Source organism: Ranitomeya imitator, chromosome 9 (genome assembly GCF_032444005.1).
Source record: "Ranitomeya imitator isolate aRanImi1 chromosome 9, aRanImi1.pri, whole genome shotgun sequence".
NCBI lineage: Eukaryota > Metazoa > Chordata > Amphibia > Anura > Dendrobatidae > Ranitomeya > Ranitomeya imitator.
This window is the reverse complement of record NC_091290.1, coordinates 36,384,964-36,407,246: the sequence shown is the minus strand read 5'-3', so window position 1 is coordinate 36,407,246 and position 22,283 is coordinate 36,384,964. Positions and strand designations below refer to the sequence as shown.

Below are 22,283 nucleotides of genomic sequence, written 5' to 3'. Positions count from 1 at the left end.
AAAATCAAAACGGGAGAAAAATAACGACCATCGAGCCTGTCTCGGATTCAACCGTTTGGCCGACTCAAGATGTTAGGGACTGGCGGAACGCACCAAGAATCAGATGTTATGGTATTAGGTGCGTTCGCAGTCCGAGGTCCACCGTGCAGGTAAAAGACCCTGCTGCTAGTAAGACGGACTATATGGCGGTACTAAGTATACACACATGGGTTAACTTCACCCTGCGTGAAGGAAGCGATCCTGTTGCGTCACAGGACCGCAGTACCGCACATAAAGCGCGAGCAAGAAGTCAGCGGACTCAATTCCTACACAGGATTGAAGTCCGATTAGACACTTGCTGGCACAATACCGCAACTGGGTGTGTCAGAGGAACATAAATAATAATATTAAGGCACAAGAGTGCGTGCGGTGCCGCACTGACGGACGCCACTAACCACCCAGGCTTGGGTCAGGAAAGCGCAGAGCAAGCGCACGGCGCCGTACTGGCGGACACAGCAACTGGTAGCTGTAATGTGTGTTTCGTGCTGTTGGATAAGTCGGGCGCTAGATAGCAAACATACACCTTCCGCGAACAGACATTCAATAGGGAGGGTATTTAAAGAGCGACTTTCACTCACAACACACACACATATTTACAAGACAATACTAGCGCATGGCCGTGCGGTCATGCGCAGTTTATATAGCTGCAGCACAGGAAACAGCTACAGAAGTTTTGCCCTTTCAGGACCTGCCAAAAGGACCAATGGGATGTGCTGCAGTACCTGAGCATGTGACCCTCGATCTCCAACGTGAGATCCTGCCCTGGGCATGCTCAGACAGAGAAAAGCAGGACTTAGATCCAGAAACGTCCACTCGCCGCTGCCCAGCACTGGCTTCAATGGCAGAAGCAGGAAAAGCAGCAGTAACTCTTCGCACAGAGTCAGACTGAGCGAGACGCTGGAATCGACGTCCCTGCTGAGCAGACTCCACTGCGGCTGGAGAAGAATGGGAGACCGCAGCGGAGACGGATCGAGATTCCCCCTGTGCAGCAGAGGAAACTCGACTCCTAACACAAGATAAGTCAAATTCTTGTGATCTGTCAAGACCACCACGCGATGCTTGACTCCTTCCAGCCAATGACGCCACTCCTCGAATGCCCACTTCATGGCCAACAATTCACGATTACCAACATCATAGTTACGCTCAGCAGGCGAAAACTTTCTAGAAAAGAAAGCACATGGCTTCATCACCGAGCCATCAGAACTTCTTTGCGACAAAACAGCCCCTGCTCCAATCTCAGAAGCATCAACCTCAACCTGAAACGGAAGCGAAACATCTGGCTGGCACAACACAGGGGCAGAAGAAAAACGACGCTTCAACTCCTGAAAAGCCTCTACAGCCGCAGAAGACCAATTGACCACATCAGCACCCTTCTTGGTCAAATCAGTCAACGGTTTAGCAACAGTAGAAAAATTAGCGATGAAGCGCCGATAAAAATTAGCAAAGCCCAGGAACTTTTGCAGGCTCTTCACAGATGTCAGCTGAGTCCAATCGTAAATGGCCTGGACTTTAACAGGGTCCATCTCGATAGTAGAAGGGGAAAAAATGAACCCCAAAAATGAAACCTTCTGAACTCCAAAGAGACACTTTGACCCCTTCACAAACAAGGAATTCGCACGAAGGACCTGGAACACCATTCTGACCTGCTTCACATGAGACTCCCAATCATCCGAAAAGACCAAAATATCATCCAAATACACAATCAGGAATTTATCCAGGTACTCTCGGAAGATGTCATGCATAAAGGACTGAAATACTGATGGAGCATTGGAAAGCCCGAATGGCATAACCAGGTACTCAAAATGGCCCTCGGGCGTATTAAATGCTGTTTTCCATTCATCGCCTTGTTTAATACGCACAAGATTATACGCCCCTCGAAGATCTATCTTGGTGAACCAACTAGCCCCTTTAATACGAGCAAACAAATCAGACAGCAACGGCAACGGATACTGAAATTTGACTGTAATTTTATTAAGAAGGCGGTAATCAATACAAGGTCTCAAAGAACCATCCTTCTTGGCCACAAAAAAGAACCCTGCTCCTAACGGTGATGACGATGACGGGCGAATATGGCCTTTCTCCAAGGATTCCTTTACATAACTCCGCATAGCGGCGTGTTCTGGCACAGATAAATTGAACAATCGGCCCTTAGGAAACTTACTACCAGGAATCAAATTAATTGCACAATCGCAATCCCTATGAGGAGGTAGGGCACTGGCTTTGGGCTCATCAAATACATCCGAATAATCCAACAAAAACTCTGGAACTTCAGAAGGAGTGGAAGACGAAATAGACAAAAATGGAACATCACCATGTACCCCCTGGCAACCCCAGCTGGACACAGACATAGATTTCCAGTCCAATACTGGATTATGAACCTGTAGCCATGGCAACCCCAAAACGACCACATCATGCAGATTATGCAACACCAGAAAGCGGATATCCTCCTGATGTGCAGGAGCCATGCACATGGTCAATTGGGTCCAATACTGAGGCTTATTCTTGGCCAAAGGCGTAGCATCAATTCCTCTCAATGGAATATGATACTGCAAGGGCTCCAAGAAAAAACCACAGCGCCTAGCATACTCCAAGTCCATCAAATTCAGGGCAGCGCCTGAATCCACAAATGCCATTACAGAATAGGAAGACAAAGAGCAGATCAAAGTAACGGACAAAAGAAATTTAGACTGTACCGTACCAATGGTGGCAGACCTAGCGAACCGCTTTGTGCGCCTAGGACAATCGGAGATAGCATGAGTGGAATCACCACAGTAAAAACATAGCCCATTCCGACGTCTGTGTTCTTGCCGTTCAGCTCTGGTCAAAGTCCTATCACATTGCATAGGCTCAGGCCCATGCTCAGATAGTACCGCCAAATGGTGCACAGCTTTACGCTCACGCAAGCGTCGATCGATCTGAATGGCCAAGGACATAGACTCATTCAGACCAGCAGGCATGGGAAACCCCACCATGACATCCTTAAGGGCTTCAGAGAGACCCTTTCTGAAGATTGCTGCCAGGGCACATTCATTCCACTGAGTGAGCACAGACCACTTTCTAAACTTCTGACAATATATCTCCGCTTCATCCTGACCCTGACACAGAGCCAGCAAGATTTTCTCTGCCTGATCCACTGAATTAGGTTCGTCATAAAGCAATCCAAGCGCCAGGAAAAACGCATCAACATCACGCAATGCCGGATCTCCTGGCGCAAGGGAAAATGCCCAGTCTTGAGGGTCACCACGTAACAAAGAAATAATGATCTTTACCTGTTGAACAGGGTCACCTGAGGAGCGAGGTTTCAAGGCAAGAAACAATTTACAATTATTTTTGAAATTCAAGAACTTAGATCTATCACCAAAAAACAAATCAGGAATTGGAATCCTAGGCTCTGACATCGGATTCTGAACCACAAAATCTTGAATGTTTTGTATCCTTGTAGTGAGATTATCCATCCAAGGGGACAGACCTTGAATGTCCATGTTTACACCAGTGTCCTGAACCACCCAGAGGTAAAGGGGAAAATAGAGACAAAACACACTGCAAAGAAAAAAAAATGGTCTCAGAACTTCTCTTATCCCTCTATTGAGATGCATTAGTACTTTGGGCCACCTGTACTGTTATGACCTGGTGGTCAGGACAATAGTGGACCTGGTGGTTAAGAGCACACGGAATGACCTGATAGTTACTGATAATAAGGACGAGCTCTGGGACGTGGGAACTCTGCTGACCGCAATCCCTAAACCTATCAAACACACTAGAAATAGCCGTGGATTGCGCCTAACGCTCCTTATGCAACTCGACACAGCCTAAGAAACTAGCTAGCCCTGAAGATAGAAAAATAAAGCCTACCTTGCCTCAGAGAAATTCCCCAAAGGGAAAGGCAGCCCCCCACATATAATGACTGTGAGTAAAGATGAAAATACAAACACAGAGATTAAATAGATTTAGCAAAGTGAGCCCCAACTTACTGAACAGACCGAGGATAGGAAAGGTTACTTTGCGGTCAGCACAAAAACCTACAAAAAGACCACGCAGAGGGCGCAAAAACACCCTCCGCACCGACTCACGGTGCGGAGGCGCTCCCTCTGCGTCCCAGAGCTTCCAGCAGGCAAGACAACAAATTAAATAGCAAGCTGGACAGAAAAATAGCAAACCAAAGAAATACAAGCTGGAACTTAGCTTCTGATGGGAAGACAGGTCACAAGAACGATCCAGGAGTGAACTAGACCAATACTGGAACATTGACAGGTGGCATGGAGCAAAGATCTAAGTGAAGTTAAATAGAGCAGCAGCTAACGAATTAACCTCGTCACCTGTGAAACTCAGAAACACCCACCAGAGGAAGTCCATGGACAGAATCAGCCAAAGTACCATTCATGACCACAGGAGGGAGCCCGACAACAGAATTCACAACAGGCCGCTCCTTCACTCCAGGGATGCATATGCAAACCATCCCCTTGATGCCCTATTTGTTCTATTTAGATACCTGCGCTGCGCAGGGATTGAATCCAGTGGTTCCTGGATTCAGTACATGAAGGAGGAAGGATGCAGTCAGCTTAATCATGCGTAGTGACTCAGCCAGCCCAGCAAGAGCAGCCAGGTGTAGGCAGCCATGCTCAGGTGAGTTCTGCGGACTACATGCCCTCCCACATTCAGCCCCCCCCCCCCACACACACACACACACACACACACTGTCCTGTGTTTATAAAAGCTGTCTGCTAGGTAGCTGAAGGGTTAAATCTTGTGCCTTGTGTAAATGGCTTTTACAAACTGAAGATAGTGATAAGATGCGAAAAGGTCAGTGCTGTTCCTTCGACAGTCTGTGAAGCCCCCAATACGGGAACTTAAATGCTACCCTAGCCCCCTAAACCAGCATCACTGCTGACTCTTTGCAAATTTTGGTCATGCGGACATATTTCTACTTCCCTGGGAATGTGCAGTGAAGTTGGGTGCTCATACCCCGACTTCATTGGCGCACTGCTAGGGAGGCAGCAGTGACAATGCGCTCGGTGAGACACAAAGTTTGCAAAGACCTGGCTGTAAAGGAGGAGGATTAGTCCAGGGAAATCAATAGCTCTGATTAGTTAGTCACCCACTGTTTTACATAGCTCAATAACAGATTTAACCCCTTCTCAATCCATATGTTTCCCTTGTAAAGTAATAACACCTATACTCACCTCCGATGCAGGGTGCAATTCTGCCGCTGTTAGCACTGGCTCTTCCAGGGATTGCATAACATCGATATGTCACACGATCTCTGTGGCCAATCATTGCTGTATGTTTAGGGAGTTAGGCACTGACATGTTCCCTTTAATGGCACATTTAGGTGCAGTCAAGGCACCTTAAAAGGGGTATTGCATTCCACAGCTAATAATGATTTTCATTCCAAATGATTATTTAATGTAAACATCTATACTCGCTGACAGAAGTTATGTCGCTTATCCATGTTATGTAAATAAAAGCTTATAACCTAACGCTAAATTCATCTAATGGTTGTATAAATTGTTCTTTTGAAAGCTGAAACCCTCAGAAATGTGGTTTAGGTTAAGAAAATAAATTGACATCAATGCATAAATATTGATCAGTTAACGGACACAGAATGATCAGATTTTGGCAAAACAAAAGTTTTGTCGCCTGGTCATATAATGCACCCAATCCTAGTTTACATCCTCACCTGTGCTCAGTAAATGATCGGTTAATTAGTGTGTGTGTATAAAAAGAAACCCAGCACCGCAGACCTTCACTTTAACTGCAACTTGAGCTCTGGCAACATGCAAAAAATCCACCCTGCGACCAAAGCCTGGATTATCAAGAGGTTGAAGACCAGATCCATTGCAGAGGTGGCTGGCACCTTTAATGTGTCTCAGGGTCAAGTACAAAGAATTAAAAAAAGATTTAAAGAGACTGGAGATGTGTTTGACAAACCCAGGTGTGGCAGACCCACAAGACAACTGCTCAGGAGGAACGTTTGTTGGTTAGAAAATCCAAAGCAAGCCCCTCTTCCACTGCAGCAGAGCTCCAACAGGAATGGTCACCTCAAGTCCTTGTGTCAACTAGAACAGTTTGTAGGATTCTGTCTAGAAATGGCCTCCATGGTCGAATCAGTGCCCAGAAGCCAGCACTAAACAAAAGGCAAATAAAAAAACCTTGTGGCATTTACAAAGTCCCACAGCCTGCTAAACAGATGGACGCTGGAAAAGTGGCAGAAGGTGGATTTCTCTGATGAATCTTCAGTAGAATGACAAAACAGCCACTGCAAATACTGCAGGAGACCTACTGGAGCCCGTATGGATCCAAAATACACCCAGAAAACAGTTACATTTGGTGGTGGAAAGATCATGGTCTGGGGTTACATTCAGTATGGGGGTGTGCGAAACATTTGCAAGGTGGAAGGCAATATCAATAGCCTAAAATATCAAGAAGTATTAGCTACCTCTTATATTCCAAATCATAAAAGGGGTCAAATTCTGCAGCAGGATGGTGCTCCATCTCATACATCCATCTCTACAGCAAAGTTCCTCAAGGCAAAAAAGATCAAGGTGCTCAAGGACTGGCCAGCCCAGTCACCAGACATGGACATTATTGAGCATGTTTGGGGTAGGATGAAAGAAGAAGCTTGGAAGACAAAACCAAAGAATCTAGATGAACTCTGGGAGGCATGTAAGTCTGCATTCTCTGCTATTCCTGATGACTTCATTAATAAATTGTATGAATCATTGTTGAACCGCATGGATGCAGTCCTTCAAGCTCATGGAAGTCACACAAAATATTAAATATGACTCTAATAGCACCACAACTTCATTCACCAATGTTATGCAACATACAGTGGGGCAAAAAAGTATTTAGTCAGTCAGCAACAGTGCAAGTTCCACCACTTAAAAAGATGAGAGGCGTCTGTAATTTACATCATAGGTAGACCTCAACTATGGGAGACAAACTGAGAAAAAAAAATCCAGAAAATCACATTGTCTTTTTTTTAACATTTTATTTCCATATTATGGTGGAAAATAAGTATTTGGTCAGAAACAAAATTTCATCTCAATACTTTGTAATATATCCTTTGTTGGCAATGACAGAGGTCAAACGTTTTCTGTAAGTCTTCACAAGGTTGCCACACACTGTTGTTGGTATGTTGGCTCATTCCTCCATGCAGATCTCCTCTAGAGCAGTGATGTTTTTGGCTTTTCGCTTGGCAACACGGACTTTCAACTCCCTCCAAAGGTTTTCTATAGGGTTGAGATCTGGAGACTGGCTAGGCCACTCCAGGACCTTGAAATGCTTCTTACGAAGCCACTCCTTTGTTGCCCTGGCGGTGTGCTTTGGATCATTGTCATGTTGAAAGACCCAGCCACGTTTCATCTTCAATGCCCTTGCTGATGGAAGGAGGTTTGCACTCAAAATCTCACGATACATGGCCCCATTCATTCTTTCATGTACCCGGATCAGTCGTCCTGGCCCCGTTGCAGAGAAACAGCCCCAAAGCATGATGTTTCCACCACCATGCTTTACAGTAGGTATGGTGTTTGATGGATGCAACTCAGTATTCTTTTTCCTCCAAACACGACAAGTTGTGTTTCTACCAAACAGTTCCAGTTTGGTTTCATCAGACCATAGGACATTCTCCCAAAACTCCTCTGGATCATCCAAATGCTCTCTAGCAAACTTCAGACGGGCCCGGACATGTACTGGCTTAAGCAGTGGGACACGTCTGGCATTGCAGGATCTGAGTCCATGGTGGCGTAGTTTGTTACTTATGGTAGGCCTTGTTACATTGGTCCCAGCTCTCTGCAGTTCATTCACTAGGTCCCCCCGCGTGGTTCTGGGATTTTTGCTCACTGTTCTTGTGATCATTCTGACCCCACGGGGTGGGATTTTGTGTGGAGCCCCATATCGAGGGAGATTATCAGTGGTCTTGTATGTCTTCCATTTTCTAATTATTGCTCCCACTGTTGATTTCTTCACTCCAAGCTGGTTGGCTATTGCAGATTCAGTCTTCCCAGCCTGGTGCAGGGCTACAATTTTGTTTCTGGTGTCCTTTGACAGCTCTTTGGTCTCCACCATAGTGGAGTTTGGAGTCAGACTGTTTGAGGGTGTGCACAGGTGTCTTTTTATACTGATAACAAGTTTAAACAGGTGCCATTACTACAGGTAATGAGTGGAGGAAAGAGGAGACTCTTAAAGAAGAAGTTACAGGTCTGTGAGAGCCAGAAATCTTGATTGTTTGTTTCTGACCAAATACTTATTTTCCACCATAAAATGCAAAAAAAAAATGATAAAAAAACAGACAATGTGATTTTCTGGATTTTTTTTTCTCAGTTTGTCTCCCATAGTTGAGGTCTACCTATGATGTAAATTACAGACGCCTCTCATCTTTTTAAGTGGTGGAACTTGCACTATTGCTGACTGACTAAATACTTTTTTGCCCCACTGTATATTTGTATTTTAAGTTAATTATTTGTTTGAATATCACATTACTTTCTGTGGGCGACAAAACTTTTGTCTTGCCAAAATCTGACCATTCTGTGTCCATTAACTGATCAATATTTCTGCATTGATGCCAATTTATTTTCTTAACCTAAACCACATTTCGGAGGGTTTCAGCTTTCAAAAGAATCATTTATACAACCAATGGATGAATTTAACGTCAGGTTATAAGCTTTTATTTTTATAACATGGATAAGCGACATAACTTCTGTCAGGGAGTGTAATAGCTTTTCTGATATACTTTAATTAAAAAGTCCTTATCATTCCCTCTCTAATCTAACTGCTTTAGTTTTTTTTGCCTATTTACTTTTTGATGATATTCCATTTGAGAATCCCCATTGTATGCTTGAATACTCAAACAAGATGTTATCAGGAGGCGGAGTGTTATGAACAGGTGATTCAGAACCACAATGGACCTAGTGGTTAAGAGCACACAAAGTGACCTGATAGTTACTAACATAGGACGAGCTCTGAGACGTGGGAACTCTGCTGACCGCAATCCCTAATCCTATCATACCACACTAGAGGTAGCCGTGGATTGCGCCTAACGCTCCCTATGCAACTCGGCACAGCCTGAGAAACTAACTAGCCCTGAAGATAGAAAAATAAGCCTACCTTGCCTCAGAGAAATTCCCCAAAGGAAAAGGCAGCCCCCCACATATAATGACTGTGAGTTAAGATGAAAATACAAACACAGAGATTAAATAGATTTTAGCAAAGTGAGGCCCGACTTACTGAATAGACCGAGGATAGGAAAGATAGCTTTGCGGTCAGCACAAAAACCTACAAACAACCACGCAGAGGGGGCAAAAAGACCCTCCGCACCGACTAACGGTACGGAGGTGCTCCCTCTGCGTCTCAGAGCTTCCAGCAAGCAAGAAAAACCAATATAGCAAGCTGGACAGAAAATATAGCAAACAAAAGTAACACAAGCAGAACTTAGCTTATGCAGGGCAGACAAGCCACAAGAACGATCCAGGAGAGAGCCAGACCAATACTGGAACATTGACTGGAGGCCAGGAACAAAGAACTAGGTGGAGTTAAATAGAGCAGCACCTAACGACTTAACCTCGTTACCTGAGGAAGGAAACTCAGAAGCCGCAGCCCCACTCACATCCACCAGCGGAAGCTCATAGACAGAACCAGCTGAAGTACCACTCATGACCACAGGAGGGAGATTGATCACAGAATTCACAACAGCGGAGGCTGCAGTCAGTGCAGCAGCCTCTATCCCCACCCCTTAAAAAAAGTGTTGTCATTAGTTCACGACTGTTCCTGGGGTTGGGCATATATTGGTTGTCAATTCTGATGTATGCTCAGTAAGATCTTGTGTCAGTGTCCAGCACAATCAGCGACGGTGACCAGTAGGATGAGTGACAGTGCGCTCTCTCGTCAGCTCTAATGGGAAGTGTTGAGCCGAAAAGGGAGCACATTGTTAGAGCGCATTGTAAGGAGCATGAGTGCACATCTGGCTGTCTGTCAAAGTGTTGGGGTGTGATTACCGCTACTGCTCTCACTGCTGTGAGCGGTGACTGCAATAGCTTCGGGCATGCCTGCATGACTGAAAGCCAGTGGCTCCAGAAAGAAGTAAAGTTTATTTTATCCCAGATGCCACACTTTCAGTACAGCGAGTGAGCACCTTCATGATGCTAGTAACCTGTAGTTTAACCCTATATCTGTAGGTAGAGTTATCTGACCTGACCGGGTTCTCTTTAAATTTCACATAGTGTTATTCTGGCTTCACAGCAGTTTGCATTTTATAACTGTGATATATATCTCAAGCAATTCACAAAAATCAACGATCATATATCACATTCACTTCATAGCAAGTGGGCCTGGGTGCTCTCGAATGCCAGGGCTGAATTTGAGTCCAAGTCCAACCCTGACTTCCAGTTTCTCCTTACCATTGTTAACGATAAACTGGGAGTTGTAGGTTCATGAGATACAATTATACATGAGGTTGACCTGACATTGCAATTGATTGCTGTACTAAGCTTGGTGATTTATTCATGTACTGACAGTGGTTCTGGCACTGCATTCATGTACTGACGGTGGTTCTGGCACTGCATTCATGTAATAACAATGGTTCTAATGCTACATTCATGTACTGATGATGGTTCTGGCAGTGCATTCATGTGCTGACGGTGGTTCTGACAGTTTACACATGTAGCAATCCAAAACATGCTTCGTGGCTATGTTAAAACTTAAAAATCCTCAAAACTGAGAGTTTTGAGATTATGAAAAGGATTTGGTGACATTCCGCTCAGTTTCTGCTACTAAAGCTCAGTGTAAGTTAGCGCATGTTCACGTCTATTATTTGGAGCAGAATATCTCCAAATCCTCCTCAAATACTCAAAACTTCGTTCTGGTGATGTACTAATGTACTGATGGTGGTTCTGGTGATGTGTTCATATAAAGTATCCTTTTAATTTTTTACAGCCGTTGGGATTAGTTCAGTATGGCATTGCAGCCCTTAGACCAAAAAATGTTGTGCTATAAAGTGTGGCCCCACAGGGTTCCTTCTTTGGAATATTTTACTGTATTATTTCATTTTGCGAGCAATAACGTTAAAAAAAATTTTTGTTAATGCAGCTGTATGATTATGCTACCCTGGTCTAGCATCCAGTTTGGTCCACAGTGGCATGTGGACCTAGCAAGTGCAAAGGTGCCCAGAAGTAAAGATTGGGTGCAATGGATGCCAACGCTGGGCCATGGCAGTGAGAATCGAATTGCTCATTTCTAATTGTCTTTCCTAAGTGCTGGAAAACTCCTTAAAAACAAGCAAACTGGGGTATTCATATAACCAATAATAGCTTGCATGCCCCCGATTTGCTGCGGTCAACCAAATGTGACATTGGTGCTGTAGACAAGTACTTATCCAAAAACCTAAATCAGAGTGGTGCAAATTTAGCCCCCAAAAAAGAGCAGGACACATAGCAGGCATACCCGCTAAAGATCTAGTTTTTGTTGTGCGACCAATCAGTGTTTCCCTGTCACTAAAGGTTACAGATTGGTGCAGTGATCTGTTACGGATCAGTAGATCTGCAAAATGCTGCTCTATGAGACTTGGACCACTGTGCACTAATTAGCACTTCCCTTCACTATTAGGAAACTGATTGAACTGACTGGCAGCAACAGTTGGGGAGGCCAATAGGAGGGGATAGGAAATTCTGGAAAGACTGGGAATGCTACACGGTGTGCATACAACACTGGATATGTCATTACCCTGTAGGCACTGGGTATAATACTATGCTGTAGAAGCTATAATTAACCCTATCCTGCTGTCATTGGTATATGCTGCCCTTTGGTGAGCACTGGATGTAATTACTGCTATCCTGCTGTCATTGGTATATACCGCCCTTTGGTGAGCACTGGATGTAATTACTGCTATCCTGCTGTCATTGGTATATGCTGCCCTTTGGTGAGCAAGGGATGTGACATTACTATTCCAGCATTGCGCTGCACTACTATTTTGGCAAACTGAGTATTGTGAAGAGGGTTGTGCATTTTTGCCACCTTCACCTTGGTCCCTTTAGCCACTTTGTCCATCAGATCACCATGAATATTACTTCACATAGTTGGATGATAATTAGAGCAGTAGTGACGTGGCTCTGGATCTGGATGGCGGAATCTCGTTTGCAGCCTATGTTCTTTATTTATTGCATATTTTGCTATGTAGATAGTCAAACGCAAGGGGGAAATCACAAAATCCCAAATAACCAAATTAAACCAGCTCAGTTCTTGTTTCTTGGTATGTGACCCTGCAGCGTTGTTGTCGTTTACTGTCCATCTATTTATTTCGTCTGGCGTTCAATTGCAACCTAATGACTATATTTGTGACCTCTGTTCAGTACTGTTAGTCTGGGTTCACACATTGCATATTTGGTGCTAATTTTACTCGTGAATTTCTAACCTGAAATCTGTCGCATTTCTGCATCAAAAATCCTTGCAAATTTTCAGAACTTATTCATGCATTTTTATTTGTGATGTTTTTTTTTTTTTGTAGTAATGCACCATAAAATGCAGCAAAACATTGCCAGGCCAGCAGTTTAATCTTCGGACTTAGAGTATCCATTAAAATCAATGACTAAATCCAAACAACAAACAGAATAGAAGATAAAGTCAAGGTTCCTTTATTGGAAAGATATTCAGGTAACACGTTTCGACTATGAATTGGTGTCTTCATCAGGTCACAGCTGACAGATCGCAAATCTGCAAGCCTTTACTAGGGTAAGGCCATATTCACACTATCAGGCTGCCGTCAAACTAGCAGTATTTGGTTAGTATTTTACATCAGTATTTGTAAGCCAAAACCAGGAGTGGAACAAATAGAGGAAAAGTATAATAGAAACATATGCACCACTTCTGCATTTATCACCCACTCCTGGTTTTGGCTTACAAATACTGATGTAAAATACTGACCAAATACTGCTAGTGTGAATGTGACCCAAAAGGTGAGCGCATACCCCACTAATCTAAATATCTCCACCTTAGGCCGGCGTCACACACAGCGTAAAACAATACGGTCCGTATATTACGGCCGTAATACGCTGAAAAGTCCCGAAAAAAGTGGTCCGTAGCTCCTCCGTAGGCAGGGTGTGTCAGCGTTTTTTGCGCATGGCATCCTCCGTATGTAATCCGTATGGCATCCGTACTGCGTGGTTTTCTCGCAGGCTAGCAAAACCAACATACCGCTATAGAAGTGATCCATGTGTCCCAAAAAGAAAAGAAAATATATATATACTGTCTATATATATATATATATATATATATATGTATGTCAGTAGACACATATATTAGAGAGAAAAGCCGGCAATTCAGTGCGGTGTACAGTAAAATCACACTGACAGCTTACAGTAGAATAGGTAGAATAAATGTGTACACATAGAATAGGTATATATATATATATATGTCAGTGAGACACATATATGTATATATATTAATATTTATTCCAGCGCTATACAGCTTGAAAGCCGGTAATTCAATTACCGGCTTTTTCCTTCTCCTTCCTAAAACCCGACATGATTTGAGACATGGTTTACATACAGTAAACCATGTCTTCTCTTCATTTTTTTTGCAGATTCCACACTACTAATGTCAGTAGTGTGTATCTGCAAAATTTGGCCGTTCTAGCTCTTAAAATAAAGGGTTAAATGGCGGAAAAAATTGGCGTGGGCTCCCGCGCAATTTTCTCCGCCAGAGTAGTAAAGCCAGTGACTGAGGGCAGATATTAATAGCCTGGAGAGGGTCCATGGTTATTGGTCCCCCCCTGGCTAAAAACATCTGCCCCCAGCCACCCCAGAAAAGGCACATCTGGAAGATGCGCCTATTCTGGCACTTGGCCACTCTCTTCCCATTCCCGTGTAGCGGTGGGATATGGGGTAATGAAGGGTTAATGCCACCTTGCTATTGTAAGGTGACATTAAGCCTAATTAATAATGGAGAGGCGTTAATTATGACACCTATCCATTATTAATCCAATTGTAGTGAAGGGTTAAATAAAACACAAACACATTATTTAAAATTATTTTAATGAAATAAAAACAATGGTTGTGGGAGTATTTTATTCAACGCCCAATCCAGTCACTGAAGACCCTCGTTCTGTGAGTAAAAAAACATAATAAACCAACAATATACTTACCCTCCGCAGATCTGTAACGTCCAACGATGTAAATCCTTCTGAAGGGGTTAAAACATTTTGCAGAAAGGAGCTGTGCTAATGCAGGCTGCTCCTCGCTGCAAAACCCCAGGAAATGAGGCTAAAAATAGATCAATGATCTATATTTAGCTTCATTTGCGGTGAGGCGCCCTCTGCTGGATGTTCATAGATCGTGGGAACTTTCCTAGAAAGCCTGGGAGCTTTCTAGGTAATTTCCCACGATCTATGAACAGCCAGCAGAGGGCGCCTCACCGCAAATGAAGCTAAATATAGATCATTGATCTATTTTTAGCCTCATTCCCTGGGGTTTTGCAGCGAGGAGCAGCCTGCATTAGCACAGCTCCTTTCTGCAAAATGTTTTAACCCCTTCAGAAGGATTTACATCGTTGGACGTTACAGATCTGCGGAGGGTAAGTATATTGTTGGTTTATTATGTTTTTTCTTTCACAGAACGAGGGTCTTCAGTGACTGGATTGGGCGTTGAATAAAATACTCCAACAACCATTGTTTTTATTTCATTAAAATAATTTTAAATAATGTGTTTGTGTTTTATTTAACCCTTCACTACAATTGGATTAATAATGGATAGGTGTCATAATTGACGCCTCTCCATTATTAATTAGGCTTAATGTCACCTTACAATAGCAAGGTGGCATTAACCCTTCATTACCCCATATCCCACCGCTACACGGGAATGGGAAGAGAGTGGCCAAGTGCCAGAATAGGCGCATCTTCCAGATGTGCCTTTTCTGGGGTGGCTGGGGGCAGATATTTTTAGCCAGGGGGGGCCAATAACCATGGACCCTCTCCAGGCTACTAATATCTGCCCTCAGTCACTGGCTTTACTACTCTGGCGGAGAAAATTGCGCGGGAGCCCACGCCAAATTTTTCCGCCATTTAACCCTTTATTTTAAGAGCTAGAACGGCCAAATTTTGCAGATACACTCTACTGACATTAGTAGTGTGGAATCTGCAAAAAAAATGGAGAGAAGACATGGTTTACTGTATGTAAACCATGTCTCAAATCATGTCGGGTTTTAGGAAGGAGAAAGAAAAAGCCGGTAATTGAATTACCGGCTTTCAAGCTGTATAGCGCTGGAATAAATATTAATATATATATACATATATGTGTCTCACTGACATATATATATATATATACCTATTCTCTGTGTACACATTTATTCTACCTATTCTACTGTAAGCTGTCAGTGTGATTTTACTGTACACCGCACTGAATTGCCGGCTTTTCTCTCTAACAGCGCTGCGTATTTCTCGCAAGTCACACTGCTTGTCCGTGTGTGATCCGTATTTTTCACGCTTCCATAGACTTTCATTGGCGTATTTCTTGCGCAGTACGGTGACAAACGCAGCATGCTGCGATTTTGTACGGCCGTAGAAGACCGTATAATACTGATCAGTAAAATACGGCAAATAGGAGCAGGGGCATAGAGAATAATTGTGCCGTATTTTTTGCGAGTTTTACGGACGTAGATTCTGCGCTCTTACGTCCGTAAAACTCGCATGTGTGACGGCGGCCTTACATTGGGCTTATTGCAACTATCGCAATAGAAATTGACATGCTGCGGATTTAAGGAAAACAAAAAACAAAACAAAAGCCTGTTTCTGCACTGATTCAGTACATAAAATGTAGATGAGATTAAAACTCGCCCACTTTGCTGGTACTGTAAAATGCTGATGAATTTGCTTGCATCAAATCCATGTGTAAAATCTTCATCAAACATGCAATGTGTGAACACAACTCTATACGTTCATGAATGCATTCTGATTTATGCAGTTGTGTCAGTCGGTTTACAAATCTTCGATTGGCATCAATCATAGACTCACTAGGGAAATGCCAGACAGAACTGGCACCAAATTTCCATAAAGTAATTCTGCCCTCCCCCAGGGTGCTAGAATGATCACCCCTTTAATACCGTATGCCCAGGACAGAAGTATCCTCACCTGTGCCAGTATTACATGACAGCTGCAGAATATTATTTAAGTCTTATTATTCCTATTTCTAGTTACAAACCTTCACATCCCAATTTATATATTTTAACTGACATAAAAATACATAAAAATTGCAGCATCTAACCTGTGCATAATGACGAAGGGATTAACAAACTTCTTTTTTTTTTTCTCTTTGTGATTTCTTTTGCTGCTGAATTCCTTTCCGTGTTTCCTCAAGGACATCTTGAAGGTCACTCTGTAATTACAGGTGTCATATGACTCTTCCCCTACCAGACTGTACCCTGACCCATAGTGATAAAACACTGAACGTTTCATGTTAAACTCAGTATGCATTACAGCCGAGGGGTTCCGCATTATAGTATATTTCAGGTAGATTCACCAGTTAGGCAACTATTAGGGTTTAATGATATTTGCAAAATGTTTGTGATACAAGTGGATACAAGTTACATATATTTACAAACAAAGGATTTATCAGAAACATTCCGAAGAGAAAAGAAAAGCATGTTCCCCCTCTGAATACAGACCCCAGACCAGGCGCTAAGCTATACAGTCCCTGGACTGGCGATTTCTATAGACTCTGGACCACGTCTGTTATACAGACCCCAGACCAGGCGCTAAGTTATACAGTCCCTGGACTGGCGATTTCTATAGACTCTGGACCACGTCTGTTATACAGACCCCAGACCAGGCGCTAAGTTATACAGACCCTGGACTGGCGATTTCTATAGACTCTGGACCACGTCTGTTATACAGACCCCAGACCAGGCGATAAGTTATACAGTCCCTGGACTGGCGATTTCTATAGACTCTGGACCACGTCTGTTATACAGACCCCAGACCAGGCGATAAGTTATACAGTCCCTGGACTGGCGATTTCTATAGACTCTGGACCACGTCTGTTATACAGACCCCAGACAAGGCGCTAAGTTATACAGTCCATGGACTGGCGATTTCTATAGACTCTGGACCACGTCTGTTATACAGACCCCAGACCAGGCGCTAAGTTATACCGTCCATGGACTGGCGATTTCTATAGACTCTGGACCACGTCTGTTATATAGACCCCAGACAAGGCGCTAAGTTATACAGACCCTGGACTGGCGATTTCTATAGACTCTGGACCACGTCTGTTATACAGATCCCAGACAAGGCGCTAAGTTATACAGACCCTGGACTGGCGATTTCTATAGACTCTGGACCACGTCTGTTATACAGATCCCAGACAAGGCGCTAAGTTATACAGACCCTGGACTGGCGATTTCTATAGACTCTGGACCACGTCTGTTATACAGACCCCAGACAAGGCGCTAAGTTATACAGACCCTGGACTGGCGATTTCTATAGACTCTGGACCACGTCTGTTATACAGACCCCAGACAAGGCGCTAAGTTATACAGTCCCTGGACTGGCGATTTCTATAGACTCTGGACCACGTCTGTTATACAGACCCCAGACCAGGCGCTAAGTTATACAGACCCTGGACTGGCGATTTCTATAGACTCTGGACCACGTCTGTTATACAGACCCCAGACCAGGCGATAAGTTATACAGTCCCTGGACTGGCGATTTCTATAGACTCTGGACCACGTCTGTTATACAGACCCCAGACCAGGCGATAAGTTATACAGTCCCTGGACTGGCGATTTCTATAGACTCTGGACCACGTCTGTTATACAGACCCCAGACCAGGCGCTAAGTTATACAGACCCTGGACTGGCGATTTCTATAGACTCTGGACCACGTCTGTTATACAGACCCCAGACCAGGCGCTAAGTTATACAGTCCATGGACTGGCGATTTCTATAGACTCTGGACCACGTCTGTTATACAGACCCCAGACCAGGCGATAAGTTATACAGTCCCTGGACTGGCGATTTCTATAGACTCTGGACCACGTCTGTTATACAGACCCCAGACCAGGCGATAAGTTATACAGTCCCTGGACTGGCGATTTCTATAGACTCTGGACCACGTCTGTTATACAGACCCCAGACCAGGCGCTAAGTTATACCGTCCATGGACTGGCGATTTCTATAGACTCTGGACCACGTCTGTTATATAGACCCCAGACAAGGCGCTAAGTTATACAGACCCCAGACCAGGCGATAAGTTATACAGTCCCTGGACTGGCGATTTCTATAGACTCTGGACCACGTCTGTTATACAGACCCCAGACCAGGCGCTAAGTTATACAGTCCATGGACTGGCGATTTGTATAGACTCTGGACCACGTCTGTTATACAGACCCCAGACAAGGCGCTAAGTTATACAGACCCTGGACTGGCGATTTCTATAGACTCTGGACCACGTCTGTTATACAGACCCCAGACAAGGCGCTAAGTTATACAGTCCCTGGACTGGCGATTTCTATAGACTCTGGACCACGTCTGTTATACAGACCCCAGACCAGGCGATAAGTTATACAGTCCCTGGACTGGCGATTTCTATAGACTCTGGACCACGTCTGTTATACAGACCCCAGACCAGGCGATAAGTTATACAGTCCGTGGACTGGCGATTTCTATAGACTCTGGACCACGTCTGTTATACAGACCCCAGACCAGGCGCTAAGTTATACAGTCCATGGACTGGCGATTTCTATAGACTCTGGACCACGTCTGTTATACAGACCCCAGATCAGGCGCTAAGTTATACAGTCCATGGACTGGCGATTTCTATAGACTCTGGACCACGTCTGTTATACAGACCCCAGACCAGGCGCTAAGTTATACCGTCCATGGACTGGCGATTTCTATAGACTCTGGACCACGTCTGTTATATAGACCCCAGACAAGGCGCTAAGTTATACAGACCCTGGACTGGCGATTTCTATAGACTCTGGACCACGTCTGTTATACAGATCCCAGACAAGGCGCTAAGTTATACAGACCCTGGACTGGCGATTTCTATAGACTCTGGACCACGTCTGTTATACAGACCCCAGACAAGGCGCTAAGTTATACAGACCCTGGACTGGCGATTTCTATAGACTCTGGACCACGTCTGTTATACAGATCCCAGACAAGGCGCTAAGTTTACAGACCCTGGACTGGCGATTTCTATAGACTCTGGACCACGTCTGTTATACAGACCCCAGACAAGGCGCTAAGTTATACAGACCCTGGACTGGCGATTTCTATAGACTCTGGACCACGTCTGTTATACAGACCCCAGACAAGGCGCTAAGTTATACAGACCCTGGACTGGCGATTTCTATAGACTCTGGACCACGTCTGTTATACAGACCCCAGACAAGGCGCTAAGTTATACAGACCCTTGACTGGCGATTTCTATAGACTCTGGACCACGTCTGTTATACAGACCCCAGACAAGGCGCTAAGTTATACAGACCCTGGACTGGCGATTTCTATAGACTCTGGACCACGTCTGTTATACAGACCCCAGACCAGACTCCCACGTTACACACTCCTTCAAAATACTGACTCCAAATAACTAAGGACACCAGACCAGACCCAAGTCCAGCCCAGCTCTATATATGGATTACAGACTAGACTTAGCTTACCAGACCTTTAAATAGACCCCAGGCCTGACACCCCTCTATACATTGATACCGCTATACACCCCAGGCCGGCCCTTGGACTAGCCCTGTTTAAAGACTACATGCTTAGAGCTAAACCAACCAAGTCAAAACTGCACCTCTCCACTTTGGTATAGACCCCAGGATTCCTTTTGCAGACCTTATACCAGACATACAGATACTCACCAGTTCCTGCAGTCCTTCTCTGCAGCAGACAGCGTCCGACTCCTAAAGTGTCTGTGCTGGTGCCCAAGAGTAGCAGGAATTGCAATAATGGGGAGAGGTCAATATATTTTAAAAACACAGAGTGGCATGAAGGTAAAGGGAGGTAGAGCGGGGCAGGGGCTGAGCAGGGATTGAACCCATTCATTACAGAGCAGGTGCTGGCAGTGTTAAACAGCCGGCATCTGCCTCCAACAGTTCCAAAGTCAGTTCCTATCTCTGCAGTTTAATGATTTACAAGATGCTAACAATCTTTGACAGTGGTTAAAAAAATATTAAAAATGTTTTTTTTTTTTTTTTAATCTAAAAGTTTAAACTTTATCCCTTGTGTGGCTATGTTTATGGAACAATGAAAAAGTTATGGCTTTTGGAAGAAGGGGATAAAATGAAGGTGGAAAAATCTTAAACTTTAAATAACACCTCTTCTATAGCAAGTGAACAAACATTAAAATTCTTTAAACTCTCTCAAATGTACATGTACATTCATATGAAATTCACAGTTACATTGTCCCTATTGCTTAGAAGTCTGGGCTCTGTTATGCTGGTGCCTTATTTATCTATGGAATGTGGAGAAACGTCACTTTTCCTAACAAACCTAGTTCTCTCAACTTGCAACTGGTCTGTACTGACAACTTGATAACTCTTAATAAAGAATCCTCCCATGCATTTGTATTTGCTATACACATTGCTCAGGTTTACAGTATACATATAGCAATCCATATTCACTGCTGGACTGACACTGCCCATGGACATCATTTTCAACCAACCAACCTTTCAGCTGCCAATGGAAGTGCCGATGTAAAATCTTATTTGTCTCCGCTAAACAAGAATGTCAATGCTCGGCCAGGGCAGATGATCACCTGCCAAAGCATATTTTTGGTGCAGCTTTGCTCAAGGCAAAATATAGGAGCATGTAGCAAAAATATCATAAAACTCAATCCTTGATAAAAAAAAAAAAAAATGTATGTGCGGAATCTGTTTTGGGAATGATAAATTACATAAAAAATTTTTAACAGGCTGATTCAAGGTGTCTGGGGCTCCTGGGCATACCCTGCAGGACCCCAATTTAGTTTTGGAAATTGACTGTAATATTGTCATAATATTGCCCAAAAAATAATGTCATAATACTACTAGACAATAACGCCATACGCCATCGAGAAATCATGTGGCCCCAATGCAGAACATAGTATGGGCCCCGTCGAGAGCTCCAACAAATATTCTTTTACTTTGGAAAGTTATTGCTCATTGTAATTCTTTACAGCTCTGTGTGCCAGTATGTTTTCCTCTATCTGAATTAGGCCTCGTGCAGACGAAAGTATAAAAATGTTCAACTATTTTTCATGTAATTTTCATCCGTTTGCCATTCGCATATCTATTTTTTTTTTTTTTACATCCGTGTGAAATCCGTTTTCATAAATCTACATTAAAAAATGTACATGATCAAATACTCATCCATTCAAATTTATGGGTGGGTAAAAAAAATACATATGCATGTTTGCAGATATTACATGCAGAAACGCTGCTGATTTCCGTCACAAAATCCACATGTAAGTTCTAAGCTCAGTGTAATCCTTGTCTAAAAGTCTGCTGCAATTTCTAGCATGCTATGTTCAGAGTGGGCCTGAGCGCATTCTACAGATTTTACTGTTTGCTAAACTTTGGGTAAAATTCCAAAGTGCAGATCCGTAAGGAGATTTGAATGTGAAATTTTCAACACAAAAATTATTTATTTTTTTAAATTGATTCTGTACAGGTTATTCCTATATTTGCAACATGCAACTAGTATACAGGCTGGGGGCAACGTACAGGTTAGGGGTAGTGCACAGGCTGGGGGCAGCGTACAGGCTGGGGGACAGCATACAGGAAGGGGGCAACGTACAGTCTGGGGGGCAGCATACAGGATGGAGGCAGCATACAGGATGGGAGGGCAACGTAGTCTGGGGGCAGCATACAGGATGGGAGGCAGTGTACAGGATGGGAGGGCAACGTAGTCTGGGGGCAGCATACAGGAAGGGAGGCAGCGTACAGGATGCGGGCAGCATACAGGATAGGGGCAGTTCACAGGCTAGGGGCAGCATACATGATGGGGTGCAGTTTACAGGCTGGGGGGCATTGTACAAGTTGGGGGGCATCATACATGCTGGGGGAGAGCGTACAGGCTGGGGTGCCGCATTCAGACTGGGGGGGGGGGGGTGTATAGGCTAGGGACAGCGTACAGGCTGGGGTGCATTGTACAGGATGGGGGGCATCATACAGGCTGAGGGATATCGTACAGGCTGGGGGGGGGCATCGTACAGGCTGGGGAGGCATCTTACAGGCTTGGGGGGCATTGTACAGGCTGCGGGCATCGTACAGGCTGGGACGCAT

At 44.1% G+C, this 22,283-nt stretch overlaps 1 long non-coding RNA gene across 1 annotated transcript in view; it reads right to left on the bottom strand.

Moving 5' to 3' along the window:
* LOC138648895 (uncharacterized) overlaps nt 1–20,068 on the bottom strand; it is a 47,229-nt gene extending 27,161 nt beyond the window's left edge. The window contains exons 1-2 of the long non-coding RNA XR_011315216.1: nt 19,881–20,068; nt 16,281–16,391 (exon numbers count right to left, since the gene is read on the bottom strand). This is a non-coding gene — a long non-coding RNA (uncharacterized lncRNA). The remainder of the gene's footprint in view (nt 1–16,280; nt 16,392–19,880) is intronic.
* Between the last annotated feature and the right edge of the window lie 2,215 nt (nt 20,069–22,283).